The following is a 16170-nucleotide window of genomic DNA, read 5'->3' as shown; positions in this document are numbered from 1 at the left end:
GAGTTACTTGCCTTTAAATAAAAATGAGAAAGCTTATCCCAATTGTGATATTTCTTTCCCCGTTTATATATCATCTATTGGCAACAGTAAATAATGAAATTGTAGACCAGATTTCTTTCTTCTAACTGTATGAAATTAAGGTCCATAGTATACCTAAAAGTGCCTGAAGTTCAAATTACCATTCTATGTTTTAAATCAATTTGTAGACGCTCATAAACTCTGTGTAACAAATAATTTTCATTTAGGTGGCTATTCAATAGTTATCTGTCAGCTTAAAGGTTAAATCTATTAAATGATAATTTATAGAAGTTGCATGGTATACTGAGTTGAGGAGAAGGTGTTTACAGTGTTCACTTGTTCTTACCTCAGCCCGTGATGTTTCCCTTTTGAGTCTGTGTCCTCCTATGGGGCCACCCTAGGGTGGAAGAGGGGAGTAGGAGAAGCAAGTGGGCAGTGTGTGGAGTCTTGGGGGGTGGGCAGCACTAAACAGGGAATGAGATTGCTAAACCATGACAGTAAGGATACATATCTCAGTGGGAGGAAATTCATGCAGTTTTATTCCTCATCTTCTCCTCTTTCTCCCAGCCTGAATCACAGATGAGAAATGTTGACATAATATTTACAAAATTATAAACATCTGAGTAAGACTACATTGATAAAAAACAAAGAAAAATTGTAAAAGCTTGACAGGGAAAGACAAAGCACTTACTAAAACATGTCTTTTTAGAAAAATAAGGGTTTTTTTCTCTTCCCATGTCTTCTAAAGTAAGCCTGTTGCCAGGAATGGTGGGATTCTGCTCAGCTAATATTAATTGGCTAAAATTTTGGCATCTGATCTTAACAAATTGTCTGTGATGTTTTCATAATTGAAAGAGTAAGACTTAGATGCCAAACAAGAATGATAAATCTCATTTTGAAAAAAGATGTCTATCGTTGCAGGGAGCCCCTGATGCTGGGAAAAATGGCTCTGACTCCATGATTCAGAAGGCTGAACAATTGCTTTATTAATCTATACTATATTACACTAATACTATACTAAAACTATACAAAAGAGATACTATACTATACTAGAGAAAAACCTGTGACTGTCTGAGACAACCAGGACACAGCTTTGAGTGATCGGCTAATCACTCAAAACAACTTTCACCCGTGTCCAATTAACAAATCATTTCAGGTAAACAGTTTCCACAACATATTCCACATGTGCAAAACAACAGGTGCAGGAAGTAGAGAGCAGTGGCCACAGATGTCTATGTTCAGATGGAAGAAAACTTACTGGCATTCTATTCTAACAATGGACTATCAGGTAACCTAAATTAGAGTGCAAACTCAAACAAACCACATATGAGAGCCTAGAGTTGCAATGACATTGCAAGGCATACAGGTATGTTGCATTATTCTTTAAAATGTGACTTCTACTTGTGAAAATGTTGAAATTCTGAAAACTCTCGTTTTAGTTGGGGTGTTGTATACCACCTTTTCTTCTTATGAATAATTCCATATAGGTGTACGTGTGTGCCATGGTTTAACTCCAGCCAGCTCACTTCCCTACCACATGGACTGGGGAGGAAATTGAAAGGATAAAAGGTAGAGAACTCATGCATTGAGATAAAAACAATATAACAGGGAAAGCAAAAATCATGCACACAAGCAAAGCAAAACAAGGAATTAATTCACTGCTTCCCATGGGCAGGAGGGTCTTTAGCCATCTCCAGGACAGCAGGGCCCCATCAGGCAGAACAGTTACTTGGGAAGGCAAATGCCATCACTCCAAATGTCGACTCCTTCCCCCTTCTTCCTCTCACTTTACACACAGAGCATATTGTCATATGGTCTGGAATATCCTTTCAGTCAGTTTGGGTCACCTGTCCTGGCTTTGTCTCCTCCCAACCTCCCAAGCAGCCCCAGCTTCCTCACCAGCATGGCAGTATGAAAAGCAGAAAAGCCTTTGGCTCTGTGTGAGTCCTGCCCAGCAATTACAAAAACATCTCTGTATTATCAACCCTGTGTTCAGCCAAATCCAAATCAACAAATCCAAAACAACAAATCCAAAACACAGCCCCACACCAGGCACAGTGAAAAAAATGAACTCCAATCTAGCTGAAACCAGAGCAATGCGTATATCACGTATTTTAGTAATGCATTATTAAGATATTTCTCAAATTAATGATGTAAGTGTGTGTATATATTAGCAATGCCTTTTTAGCTTGTCTCTTACTTGCACAAATAAGAACAGTCTCTTGCAGAAATGTGTGCAAGGTCTGGCCCGCAATCAACTGGGTCACAAATTTCATGTAAATAATCTCACTTAGTTCACTGGAACCACTTTCTGTGAGAATGCAGTGAAAAAAAAGTTGAAGCATGGGGCAGATTTCTTTAATGAAATGTAAGAGATACATCTTCTGTTATTCCTTTGGTTTCTCAAACTTACTGTTTGCTGGGCATGATATTGCAAAGAACATATTTGGGCAGCTCGCCTGCAGTTATTCACTGTGCCCTGCTATGCTGCTACTGGTATTTCAGCTAATTAGGACTAACTCAGATATGTCTGTGTGAGTTTCAACCATTCCCAGTCTGCTTGCTGTTGAGAATAAAATCATTCATATTTTCTGGAACATGAATATTTGTGTCTGATGTTTTACAAAATGTGATACTCCTGAGCTTTGTGCTTTGAGACCTGCATGAAAAGATTGTTAATGTATATAATACCAAGTGGAAGTGAAGTGACTGGAAATATGCCTATTAGTATTGAGAATGAGGCATAGAAAGAGACAGCATTGTGCTAAAAATTAAAGGGTGCAGACGTCATCACTGTTGCCATAGCTTTCCCGTGTGCTTCAAAAAACAGTTTGGAAAAAAGGTGCATACGAAAAAGGAGATGATTTTCTGTGTGAGCAAGTGTAAAGGACAAAGAATTGAGGTGAAGATAGACATAAATAATGGGAAAACCTCAATCACTTAAAAAGCAGACAGCTACTTAGGCCACTTTCACAAGTATTTTAATTATTGAGAAAGTGATCACAATATTGAAAAAAACAAGTTGGAATAACTATGTAAACTTACTTTTAGAAATTCTCAGTTGCAGTCAACATAGCCTATGAACTTCTGTTGTGGTAAACCCATAGTTATACACAGGACATTCTCCTGGCCCATCTTACTCATTATTTCATTATTCTCTTGTTCCATGATTTGGAAAAATGATTCAGGGTTTTGGACATGTGTTATGAGTGGATTTATCATTAATCTCACATGTATATTTTCCTGACTTAGATAACAAATGATCCAAAGTACAGACACTTTATTTTCAGGCATTGGTTGAGAATTCTAGACTTTTCATATCTTTTATTTATACAGAACTTTCTTTCTGAAAAAGTAGTGTTTTCAAAAGTAATGGTCAATGATACAGTACAGGAAATTCCTCCATTATTATAACACAATTCTTGTGCAAGTTCTTACTTAGAGGTTGTTCCAAGACGTGCTTTTTACCACAGTTTACAAGACAGTAGTTCTTTTTTATGAGTGTATGCCTGTATTTAATTATTTTCTAAACCAAATTAAAGAATTTTCATCCTGGTATCATGTTCATGGAGATCAGGATTATTTATTATTAATACAGTGTTTTCTTCAACAAATTAATATTTTATTCTTAATATCATCATAAATAAGTAATTTGTGCCTTTTTATCATTAATGACATAGAACAAATATGCTTTTGGTTGATTGCAAATGTGCAAATGTGCAAATGTCAATGAGATAGAGAGAGTTTATTTTATGCCGTTTTCTATAGTTTTAATTAAGCAATAAAAGAAGACATCCAAAATAATTACATACAGTTTCCTGCTTGAAGAATATAAAACTAAAACCTATGCAAACAAAAGGACGGCTAAAGAAAGAAAACTGACACTTTCCTGCTTAGCCTAGAATAACCTTAGGTACTTTAAAATATTAGAATCAGCAACATTCAGAATGTATTAACAAATTTTAATTAAAGATGAGCTGATATGTAAAGCTAGTCTACTTGTAGTTTCCAACATCTAAGAACCATTTACCTCACCTTGATAACCACCCATTTAACTTACAGCATTGAACTACACAGCACTGCCTAGTTTCTGACAAAAATTTAGGCTAAGTAAATAAATAAAAATAATTTTTTTAAGGAGATTGGTTCCTAAAACAGTAATTAGGTTTCTATCAACAGTACTTTTGAGTTCCATCTTTGCTCAACAGCATCCAAATATAATTATGGAGACATGTAAATAAAATCTGCCTCTTCTTTTTAACGCTGAAATATACTGAAGAAGGGGCACAAAATGAAGCTACAGTAGCCTCTGTGTAACCCAGAAGCATCTGGGAAGAAATTCAGGACATCTGGTCTGAATCTGTGACATTTTTAGGCCCATTGCATAAACAAAACTTGTCTTGTCCATGTTGTGTGACACCACAGCTGACCCAGGCACTTTGTTTTCTTTGCCACTTTTCCTATTTGCTAAAAGTCCATTCTGCAGAGCATCTTGAATTTTGGTGAGAGTGATCTGTGGTCTTAGTCCAACAGGCTGACCTAAGCAAAGCAAATCTAACTAAACCTCATAGATAAAATGCAGCATTTGTTTGTCATGATATGCTCATGTAATCACTCAGCATCCTTCTCAAGGGTCCTATACCTATGTATGAAATCTTTTATGAAAGTTTTGTGATCATTATTTTTTTGTAATAGCATAAACCCCATTCTATCACAGGAGCTAACCAAAAATTTAATCGCCGGATTAAATCACAAATTTAATAGCTTCATCCTGATTACAATGTACTGTAGGAGTCCTTCCCAGTCAATTTGCTTCTTACTGCTACAGAATTTTGAGGTCACAAGTGGTAAGTTGCTTGATGTTGTCAGTGATTGGATTGGTAATCGTGTATTGTCTGCAAAGCTTGCAAATGATGAAACCATAAAATTGTATTATTAATATCAAAATAGTGCAAATAGAGGCTATTTTCCACCTTGTCATTTCCAGGAAATGTTTTCCTGAATATGCATCTTAAATAAAGTTTAAAGGGAGAATTAATTTTAAGAGGATATAGAACTCAGAGAGAGAGAAAACAATTAACTTTACTTTCAAATTCTTGGAGAAGCAAAATATATACTTTTACTACTCTCTTTTGAAATAACAGTTTTGGCTCAAGTTCTTAGAGCTTGGGAAGCAGATAATTTTCCAACACACAGAATAGGTGTATCTGTTCTGTGTCTTGGAAATTATTTGCTTCCCAAGCTCTAAGAACCTGAAAAAGTGTAGCTATTCTGTGGGTAATTAAGTTTCATTTTAATGGTATCTCCAGACAAGAGGATGGCTAGTGAGAGAAATACACAGGTTACAGAAGTAAGAGTTCCCTTCTTAGTGCTGAATATTACAGCACATATGCAGTGTTTGAAATTGTCAGAGGCCTTTTTACATCCCCCCTTGGTCCTCTTCATTCTCACTGGGGCTTTCTGAACTCTTGGGTTGTTTATCCACTATTCAGTGAGCTACAGTATTATACAAAATGTCAATATCAACATAAGGTGCAACTGAAACAAACATTTAACATATCAATGGAGCAGAAAGCTAAACTTCTCAGAGACAGGCAAAAGTTGAAAAGTTATCTCAGTTTGACCTGGTTGTAAATCTTCTAGATTTTGCACAGCTTTCTGTGGGGTTTTTGTGTGTTTTTTCTTTTTTTTTTGTTCCCATTTCCCAGTCTGTATGGAGCGTAAAGTTCATTGAATATTTGTGTAATCATATTGATTTCAATAGTTATGTGTACTGTATTTGCTAGATTCTAACACAATTAAAAAACAGTCCCCAGGTTTTTATCAGTTGTGGCACAGAGAAAAGTTTTTGCTCTTAGATAATTCACTTACTGGATTTGGCTTGGATACTGCATGTTGCCAGTTGCTGTCGTAAATTCCAGAGAATGGCGTATCTCTTACAGCCTTAAGGAAAAAGTCTCCCTGACAGCAGTATCATACCACAGTATTATCCCATGTTCTCCTGTAGTCCTAATGTAGAAATGTCTGTTTTCCTGGAATCATTTGGGATTGTAAACTAAGCAAACCCAAACTAAAACAAAGTGGAAAAAAATATTGTTAAACAGAAGTTATTTGGAAAGCAGAAAGCCAAGATTCAAGAGGGAAGTTTATTTGTTTAGTTTTTTCACTTACAGTTGGAATTCAATATATGAGCTAAATCTAGTCTTATAGAGAGCTTATTTTCTATTAGACTCCCTAGATGCAAAATGGACCAGGAATATAAATCCTAATGTCACTAGCATTGGGCAGTCTTTGCATTTAGTTGATCTAATTTTGAGTGCAGATAGCCTCACATCAAATGAAATACCAAGTAAATTAGAATTTTATAGTTTCTTGACCCTATTTTTTTTGCTCAGGATTACTTTTAAGATTTTTGCCGGTATCTAAGAACAGACTGTTCTGTGTTTTTAAAAAATTATAAAAGAGCAATAAGTTTTATTTTCAGTTCTTTTTTCTTTTCTTTTTTATTTTTTTAATTTATTTGTGGATCCTTTGGAAAACTGAGTGGCTGTATAATATCCAGTAGGCCTAGTAATGCCTGCCCTCCGGTGGTATGTTGAATTCTTCACTGGAATCTCATGATTATTTGCTCAGCAATCACCATAATTGTCCCATCTGCCTCCATTTCATTCTAGTTATAAGCATCTTTTCTCTTAGTCCTCTCCCTTTTTTCTGCTCTCCATGGCCTCAGGCAGGTCACTCACGCTCTCTGCTAATGCTTCTCCATCTGTAAAATGGGAGTAATGTGAGTTGTTGGAAAGATTAATTAGTGAATTAATATTTGTAAAGCTCTTGAAAGATGAGAAGCACTAGATAAAGGCTAAGTAGTGTAATTATTATTCTCAGAAGTGCCTTCATGAATGGGGAAAGAAAAAAAAGATGCAGTGTTTCAGCAAACTGATTAATATCAGTATAGGTGGTTCTGGAGATAGATGAACACAAGCTGGTTGGCTCTGCTAGTAAAGAGACAAAATAACATGAATGAATATGTAGTGTTTGTGGTTTTTACCCATTATTTTTAACAGACAGTGTTAATATTACACATTTTCACATCCATCACAAATTACAGCTTGAAAGCATGAGGGAAAATGCGACTATGTATTTAGGCATTGAGGCCCTGCATCTTTCAGCTTCCACATTCTTCTACTCCCATTCCGTATATGCAAGTGTCTTTTAAACATCCTACTTACTACAGATGCAAATGGAACTGAGTAACTTAGAATAAATATTTTAAGGTAATATTGTACAGTCTCAACTTTGTATTGTGACTATGAGACCATCTTCTCTACCCCCCACCAAAAGGCAAGTAATTTCCTAGCACTATAATTAAGCCATCTTTCATTCCTTCATATTCATAAAAAGGGAAAAGAGTCTAATGACTCAAAATGAGTATGATCACATAATGATACTTTCTGTCTAGAAAAGATATGATTATTAACCTGAACACTTTTTTTTCAAATGTGTCATATGATTAATCTTTCATGAGTGGCTAGAGAATTCTATTCTGTTTAATCAGTGGAGGCCAAATTTTATTGCTTAGCCACTGTCTCAAACCATGCCATCTTCAAAAGAGGTAACACGTGTCGTCGCTTTGTGGAAGCATGTTCTCTTCCAAAAGGTTTCCAGAAAAAGATTGTGTTAAAGAAACTGTTCCAGCATGCTCTGCACTGGTTTTTGGCAGCAAACTGCAGTGACATAGAGTTTAAGATGCCACTGCTGAATTCTCCCTGCAGGATACAATGCCCAAGTTTGTGATAGACCATGGTTTCTGCTTCCCTGAGTGAAGAGGCAGCAGCTGAGACTTGGCTTTTGCTTGGGCTGCCTGAGCTGAGGAGTCTGGATTTTTAGCTCCGATCTCCTCCTGCCACCTTCAGTTTCTTGCTGGCTAGAACTGAGTGACACGTTTCATATTGTGATCTGAATCTCTGCCTTCTGAGCTTTTAAAATGAAGGCATTAATAGAGCCAACTGGAGACAATGACTACAGGATGGAAAAATTTAAGAACACGTCTTTGTTTATTATTGCCTTTTCATTCTCTTTTCACCTGATCATTTAAGGTAAACCTTCAGAAACCTGATAATCACAAAGCTCTATGAGACTTTTGAAGTGCAGGATATAGTGAAAAACAGGCAAATGAGAAATAACATGCATGTCTGAAAAAGGAAGCAGTATTTTTTTTCTGAATTTTTGCTATAGGCAGGCAAACTCATGGCAGAGTAATATGTAGCACATAATACATATCATATGCCTGAGATGTTAGAGGGAGTAATGATATGAATGGTAAAAACAAGAAGGAAACTCAACAGGGTTAGACCCTATTAATCAGTGTCAGTGTCTTTGTACTAGATTGAAATCTTCATGTTCCTTGGTATCTAAAAATAAGATTTATATACAGTACACACTTTAGCTTCTTTGTGTCATGGAAGGCGTTTAACTTATTACACAACTGGATGCAGTGCAATGCTTCTGGGAGTAATAATCTTGCCATTAGGCACACGGAAGGCACTAAATAACTTCTAATCCTGATAACCTCTGAAGAAGCTGAGGGAAAGGATGAGAGACTGCCTTACCCTCCTGTTCCCTGTCACCTCTATGTGCTAGCTTGAGTATTCTCGCAGCAATTCTAACCAAGTGCTAGCCAGCATGGTCCCACATGAAGGGAGAGTGCTGACCCCAAATAAGGGCTTGTCTTACTCGCCGCTATTCCCATCAGCCTACTCCTTCAGAAGTTGGCACAATACTGCTGCAGGTACTTTTTATTTTATTTATTTTCAGCCTTCTTCCCTCTTACAAGGAAGTTGTCCTTCACAGTCAATGGGCTGGTGTCTGTCATCTGAGGGAAAACTTGTTTCAGACTATGAAGAATGAGACTGTATGAGGAATTTAAAATGTTTCCAGTCATGCTCCTTTATGGAATTTCCAGCTCCTCCTGAATAGTAGTTGAGGGAATGAAAAATAAAAGCAATTTTGGTAGCATTTTATTTCATTTTCCTACATAAGATATTTTTATGTGTATATGGAAAAATGCAGCTATTATTCTCCCTGTTATTTCCCTCTATATCTATCCATTCTAACACTGCCAAGAAAAGGGAGTATACTTCTCCTTATAAGACTGGCAAAATAGAGAGCAAGAAAACAAGATAGGAGGAATATTAAAAGAGATTGGAAATTTAGGAATAAGAAAAAAACAGATTAAAGATGACTCTGGAATGGAAAAACTGCAAAAGAGAAGAGCAATATCATATAAGAAAACAGTCAAGGGTGAAATAAAAATAAAAACAAACCATAACAATCAAAAAAAGAAACAAATCCAAGTTCCCACTAGTCAGACAGATGCAAGTGAGGATTGCTGAAAAGTTAATTAGTGTTTATACTTGTTACTCTTTTTTTCTGAACTTTTCCAGAAACCAGTAGCATCTGAAAAATCTCAGGCAGAGATGTTGTCACATCCTAAGATCAGATTTTCTCTATTATTATAAAAGCCCTGTGGTTACCCTGAAAAATGGACAGATATGATGCTTTATGACACTGAAAATGTGGCCCTTAAAGTGTACTAGATTTATAGTATTAGTCTGAGTAAGTAGCAGACAGGCTTCAGCCATAAAAATGCCAGGGAGAATCCCAAGACTAAATTGCAGTTCAGTTTTGTCCCCTTCAAGGGGACAAGCAACCCCTCCTTATTCAGAGAGACAGGAACAGGGAGGCTAATGGATGAGTGTAAGATATTTATGTGGTTACAAGCAGTACATTGCATCCCTGCACATGACTCTCTGCACTATCCTCTCCCCCCTGTCCCTGCCTGCTAAAGCAAGTTGATAGCAGAAGGGAGTGAGCAGAGATTTTACTGGGAAGTTGTAAATTGCTGCTGAGACAGATCATACCACAAATCACACTGTTCCCTTCACCTGAACAAGAAGGATGTGAGGGAGGAATTGTACTTTAGAAAGGATGTCCCTGAGTCATTCTGTTTCCCACACTGCTCCTGTGGTGCAAATTGCAGGGTGCTTCCATTTTTGCTGTTATGTCTAAAGTAGCGTTATAGCCCCCAGCAAAAACACCCAGACCAGAAACTGCAAACTTTGCTGCAAAACCATGCTCTTGGTTACAGATATTTGATTTCTTTTCCAGCTGAGCTGTGTAGGTGTATTGCTGACAGAAATTTTCAGCAGAGATAAACTAACTTTATATGCAAAGCTTCCTTGGTCCTGTAGGGTACATTCTAGTAGTCCCAAGGTTCTCAATTCATACAGAAAGACACACCGAACAGACTGAATAGAATTTTGATTCCATTATTTCACAAAAGTGCCTTTATAGTATACATCTGTAAATGAAATAGTATTGCAAGCACATATCACTTTTGAATAACTGTTCATTCTGTTTCCCTCTTTATAATTATGGACAACAATAATTTATTTGGTGCTTGAGCATGAATGGTGTTCCTCTGTGATATAAATTTAATTTCTCTCAGATGGTAGTTAAACTCCAAAAGAGTGGTGGCCTGTTTCCATTTTACATCTTCTTTCTACCTTAATTTTCTCTTTATTAGACCTGAATATATCATTAAAAACATTATCCCTCTCTATTTCCTTTCACTCACAGGGCTATGTACCCTCTCAACCCATGAATTCCCTAATCTTACAAAGCATAATGTTCATAAATTTTTCCCAGAACTGAATTGTAGAGTATTAACCACCACCTGCTTTTCCCCTGTCATGATTTTGGGACAATTCCACTGTGGTATTAGGATACTCCAAACCTTTCATTTGTTTAGTCATTTTGTGGGCCTTTATTTAAATCTAGGGTTATCCATGCCTCCTGCATGTCTCAAACATTGTGAGAATGTCTTAAAGGAAACAGAGATCACCAACATTGAATTGTCTCAGCCTACAAGGCTGGCTTAATAAAAGTGAACAATGAAATTCAAACTGCACTTTACATAACAGCATCAGAAGTGTCTTCAAGCAACATGCTGTGCTGCTTTCCTTATATTTGGATGTATGGCCTAAGTAAAAAGAGTGGTACTGATAATTATTGCTAAACTAGGAGTGAGAACAGTCATCGCATGACATAAAGCAGTTTGGATTTGTCTGAGCCCTTTGAGGTACCACAAGGGGAAGCCTGATGAAGTCAGCAGTTTTCCACTGAGTATGACAAGGATTCAGCTGTTTCCTTCCATCCAGATCACATCTTTACCTTAACATTAAGAACCTGCTGAATAAGATGCTGAATTAAAGCACTGAATGCTCAAGATTAAACTCTCTGGTGAAAAGAAATTCCCCATGTTGTCCATACTCAGTATGGCTAAGAAATTTGGAAAGAAATTATCTGTATCAAAAAAAAAAAAAAATTGGATGATATTACAGGAAGGCTGATCTTTGAAAACTGCTGTAGTATTCATTGATGACCAATGGTATTGCTGTGACATGAGATCTCACTGATTTACAAATCTGCTGTACAATTCCACTTAAATCAATGTAGCTGTGCTGGTATCAGCCAGATGAGAGCTTGGAGCTGCCTTTGCTCAGCTGGTACTTTTGAAATTTATGAGGATAGGGGTAACATTTCAGAGCTGCAGTGCACGGCAGTAAAGTATTACTGTGAGCTAACTAGTCTCACTGTCGATGGAGGCCATGGGGAAAAACTGGTTGCCAAATTATGGAAAATATGGTTGTGAAAGTTTGAATGGCTCAAATACTTTTCTGCAGAGCATTTTTAATGTCTTAAAGTGGTTTATTTTTTATGTTTTTCTCTGAAGAGATGTAGGATAAATATAGTTTTATTTAATCTTTTCTATGTACTCTGCTGGGTTTGCTGCTTTCCTAGAGTACTCACACACCTTATGTCTAGTTTCTGTGTTTCCAACCAAAATGAAACAGACAATATTTCTTTTTTTGTTATATATATATTACTTTTTAGAAAATAAGAAATTACACAGAAAATCAACACCCCAAGTGCATCCTGTATAGCATTTTTCTTTATTCATACCAAAGGATCTTTTTAAATGTAGGAGAAGAATAATTCTGTGCGTGGATGTGGACGTAGACACTGTGTGCCTCTTCTCCTTTCCATTCCTGAGAATCCACAGAGCTGACACAACAGACTCTGTGTGGGATTTGGGCCAGCAGGAAAGTTGTGACTGTATTAGCACTTTTCTTAGTGTTCCTCTATGACCTTTTATTCTGTATTGACTTCACATTGATGCATGATATGGTATTGAACTGAAGTAGTTTGTGTCTGTGAAGCAAAGGTCTTTACGAGAATATTAAGAAACTTACACTAGTACAGCTTTCTGTATTTATTTTGGCATTCAGTCTACTCAAATGAACAAGTCTGGAAGTGAAGCTTTTTTAAATATGCTGCTCATTTAAAAAAAAATCTTTTAGTGAAGCACAAATATCTAATGGCCTTTGACAGTAAAAATACTATGGTTTATTAAATGATACTCTAAAGGTCTTTTCTATTTTGCTGCTAAATTATTAGTTGGACAGTGATTATTTTCCTATGACTGGTAACCTGTCTTGCCCATGAGAAAATGTTTTTGCTTTGCATTGAGGAACAATACTGAACAAAGAAAATTATTTTGTAACCATTTTAGATTCTGTTATGATTTCAAAATACTCTCACGTGTACATATTAATTCTTTCCTATAATCATGGCTTGGGGCAGTGAATTCAAAGGATTAATTAGAGATTACATAGAATTTTATTTTTTTACTACTTTAATATACTGCCCCCTTTCTGTAAGAATGATGTGCTGAGAAGAGTGTCTAATTTTTTTATCTCTGTATGTTACTGTATAATTTCCTATTGAAAACATATTACTTTTCTGATCTCCTTGTTCAGAAAAACCTCTGTCCCTTTATTGAGATGACTCATAGGAAATGAATTCAAAATTTTAAGTTATATTTAGGATTGGGAATAGGACCCAAGGTGCCAGACTTTTCTTCTGTTACTTAGACTGGAGCAAGATTTAAGAGTGAGTCAAATTATTGTTTTCTTTTGTTAACACAAAATTTAAAATGCCAGTGTCTTACCTAATAGTCAAGACTACAGTAAGTCCCAGTTGTTTCTGCACAAACTGAAATCATGTTGTCACTTCAGGTTTTTTTCCTTCATGCTTCAGTCCCTTCTCTGGATCTGCTATTATTTTTTCCCCAGACCTTTACTTGTGGTGAGAAACAATTAAAATAATTCTGTTTTGTACAATGAACTTCTGATGAATGTTGACCTTTAAACCTTAAAAAGACAATCAGACCATTGAATGTGAATGATTACCATTTAAGTAATTAGAATTTTACTTTTTTAGTATAAAACTTTTGAAAGATGTTTGAAAAGTAATAAATGGTAAAGAATTCCTGTTATGGAGATCTCATAGGTTGGAACAGCAGTTTAAGGGAAGTGTTGAAATTTCTAGGGCTGGTGAGAGGTAAGATTCAATTAAACAAAGCAGCATGAAGCTTGAAATTGGAAGCTTACAGGAGTGGCAAATAAATTGTCTTAATAAGGTCTTTTTCATATTTAATTTCTTTAATTGTATTTAAAATCATTAATAATACAACATGTGTCTGTGGATGTTTCATGAGGGATGCAATGTCAGAACAGATAAGATTGTAAGCTTTGGGATGACTTCCACCCTTTCACTGGTACAAATGTATAGGTAAGGAGAAGAGCCTCTTTTTCAGTGGGGGTTGTACCAGGAAATCATCTTAGTCCTGACACATAAAACCCTTTACTCAAGAATGTGTTTATGTTTCATATTAACGTGTATAAAAGCCTTCTTATTTGATTAATTAGTAGATTAATTATTACTTTTTTACCCTTAGTCCCAGGGCAGGCATGAATCCCTGGGTGATAGGCATTCAAGAAATTACAAAAAAAAAAAGCAACCTACATTCTAAAAACATTGCTGTCTGAATATAAAATATTGCCAATCTTATAATCCAGATTTTGCGTATTGAGGTACTTTTCAGTGGAGAGTGGCACTTCCAGAGGAGGAACCTGAAAATTATATTGCTAACACTGCTAGGGTAGAAAACTTCATATGTTCCTACTGATTGTCTAGTGGAAATATGGGGCACTTACATTTATTTTCTGTTTCTCAGGCATTAAAGCCAGGGTGAAAAATCTTTGTTTTCCATCTTGCTAAATAAATTGGTGATTCAAACTTCCATGGTTACTTCTGTGTGATCTAAATCACATGATACTCTTTTCTCTGCAATAATGAGCTTTCTGATGTGAATGCCTTCAGAAAGTAAACATATAATCAATTTTCTCTGCCACTTAACAACTTTAAAATTGCTTTCATTACTGCTTTTCCTACTAAAACAGAATTACACAAATTTACCAGAAAAATGTATGAGTAGACCTGAAGTAAATAAATTTGATTAAGAATTTCAATATATGTTTATGACTAACTTTATTTCAGCATTCATAGAGTAACTTATGGTAACTACATATGAACTAGCATTGCTATTATAGGTTCTAAATCTTCATCATTAGTTGCTATAAAAATATCAATTTTCCATTTTATATTGGTGCTTCAGATCATCAATACTAAATATATTATTTTGTGAACAAAGTTATTCTTAGTCACAAGCTGGTATTTCCATAGATAAATCTGAATGTAAAATGGAGTCAACTGCCTAGTGCCATAATTATCATCCAAGAACAGGAAAACAGCAAATGAGAGCAGTCATAAAAGTTGACACACTTTGACTTGACTCATTTGACCATGCAAGCCTGAATACTTGGTACACCGAAGTCTAGTTTCCATAATACCCTTGAACCAAAAACAAGTAACGAATACACCTCATTCTTCTTTCACTCTGGTTTTTTTTCTATCCTGATCTAAATTTAAACTGTCATCTTTAATAGATTTATTTGTTTCAGTGCAAGTGAAAGGCAAATTAGATCCTTTAAATGCATTCCTTGTTGGGTTTTCCCCTCTGCTGTAAGAGAGGGAAGAACTTGCGTTCCTCTATTGTTGTGCTTTTCTACTGATTTATCTCCATGTTGAAAAGTCTTTTCTGTACTAATTTGAAATTCTTTCTCCACATTTTATTTGAATTGCCACATGCACTTGTTAAATAATTCTAGTCTGCTTGGGTTTTGTTGTTCTTTTCTTTTTCTTTCCATGCTGACTGATTGCCATCTGGGGGCTAACATGAGCCCACCGTACTAATTTCACTTATTCTACCCATTAATTACTATTGTCTCCGGGGTCGGAGACAAATGTATGGATCCACTTTATCTCTCAGCTTACAGAACATCTCGTACAGTGAACCTTGTATTACGAAATGGTTACATCAGCCTCTAATCACTCAGCTCTACCCCGCGTAGAATGCTGGTGTACCTTGAGAAACAGCACGCAAAAGCACAATTGTTTAAGTCCTCAGATGGTTAACATTGTGCATAACCTCCTCACAAATTACAGCCTCAGCTGCAGCACATCCATTAGTCTGGAAGAATGAAGATTCCCAAGCGGCCCTGGTGCCTTTCCCAATTCCCCTGCGACCCACCAATCCTCTCAGCGCTTTCTCTGCATGCAGGGAGTGTTCAGAGCTAATCAGGTCAATGATCATCTCACGGCTCAGGGGACATGACAGGAGCCTATCACAGCACTTACAGGATCTTCCAGACCTGAGCACGCCGGCTGAGAATCTCCTGTTAAGAAACATTGCTTTGGTGCCTCTTCTCTCACTCCCTACGAGCCTCTGAGGATTTCAGCTGATCTCTCTCTCTCTCTCCTCCAGACAGTGAGGAGTTCACTGAAAAAAAGGCAGAGCAGCATGCGGCTACCCGGAGGGTGTTGATTGAAACTTAGATTCTCCCCGATCGCTGTTGATTGGACTGATGCTCCAGCATTACCAGAGAAAAGATTTCAATTAAGGTAAGTGCTGCTTTATCTGGCTGCCTGCATCGTGCCGAATTCTGCATGGAAAGTTGGAGCTGAGTGAAGCGCCAGCCTGCACTGCAGCAAGGGAGCCCGCGCCGCGGGAGCGGGCTGGGGGCAGGACCCAGTGTCCCAGCCCGCAACACCCCTCGGCAGGGAGGCCAGTTTTAAGCAGCATCTCATGAATGGCTGCAGTTTTTTCCACTCCTGTGATTCTCTGAA

At 36.7% G+C, this 16170-nt stretch overlaps 1 protein-coding gene across 1 annotated transcript in view; it reads left to right on the top strand.

Moving 5' to 3' along the window:
* The window catches only part of CDH12 (cadherin 12), a 417439-nt gene that overhangs the window by 179232 nt on the left and 222037 nt on the right, over positions 1-16170 (top strand). The window contains exon 2 of the mRNA XM_005422574.3: positions 15809-15945. The gene's annotated coding sequence lies outside the window, so the exon portion shown is untranslated. The remainder of the gene's footprint in view (positions 1-15808; positions 15946-16170) is intronic.

The sequence above is a fragment of the Geospiza fortis genome, unplaced genomic scaffold, assembly GCF_000277835.1.
Source record: "Geospiza fortis unplaced genomic scaffold, GeoFor_1.0 scaffold281, whole genome shotgun sequence".
Lineage (NCBI taxonomy): Eukaryota > Metazoa > Chordata > Aves > Passeriformes > Thraupidae > Geospiza > Geospiza fortis.
Note: the sequence above shows the minus strand (reverse complement) of the source record. Positions and strands in the feature narration are given on the sequence as shown.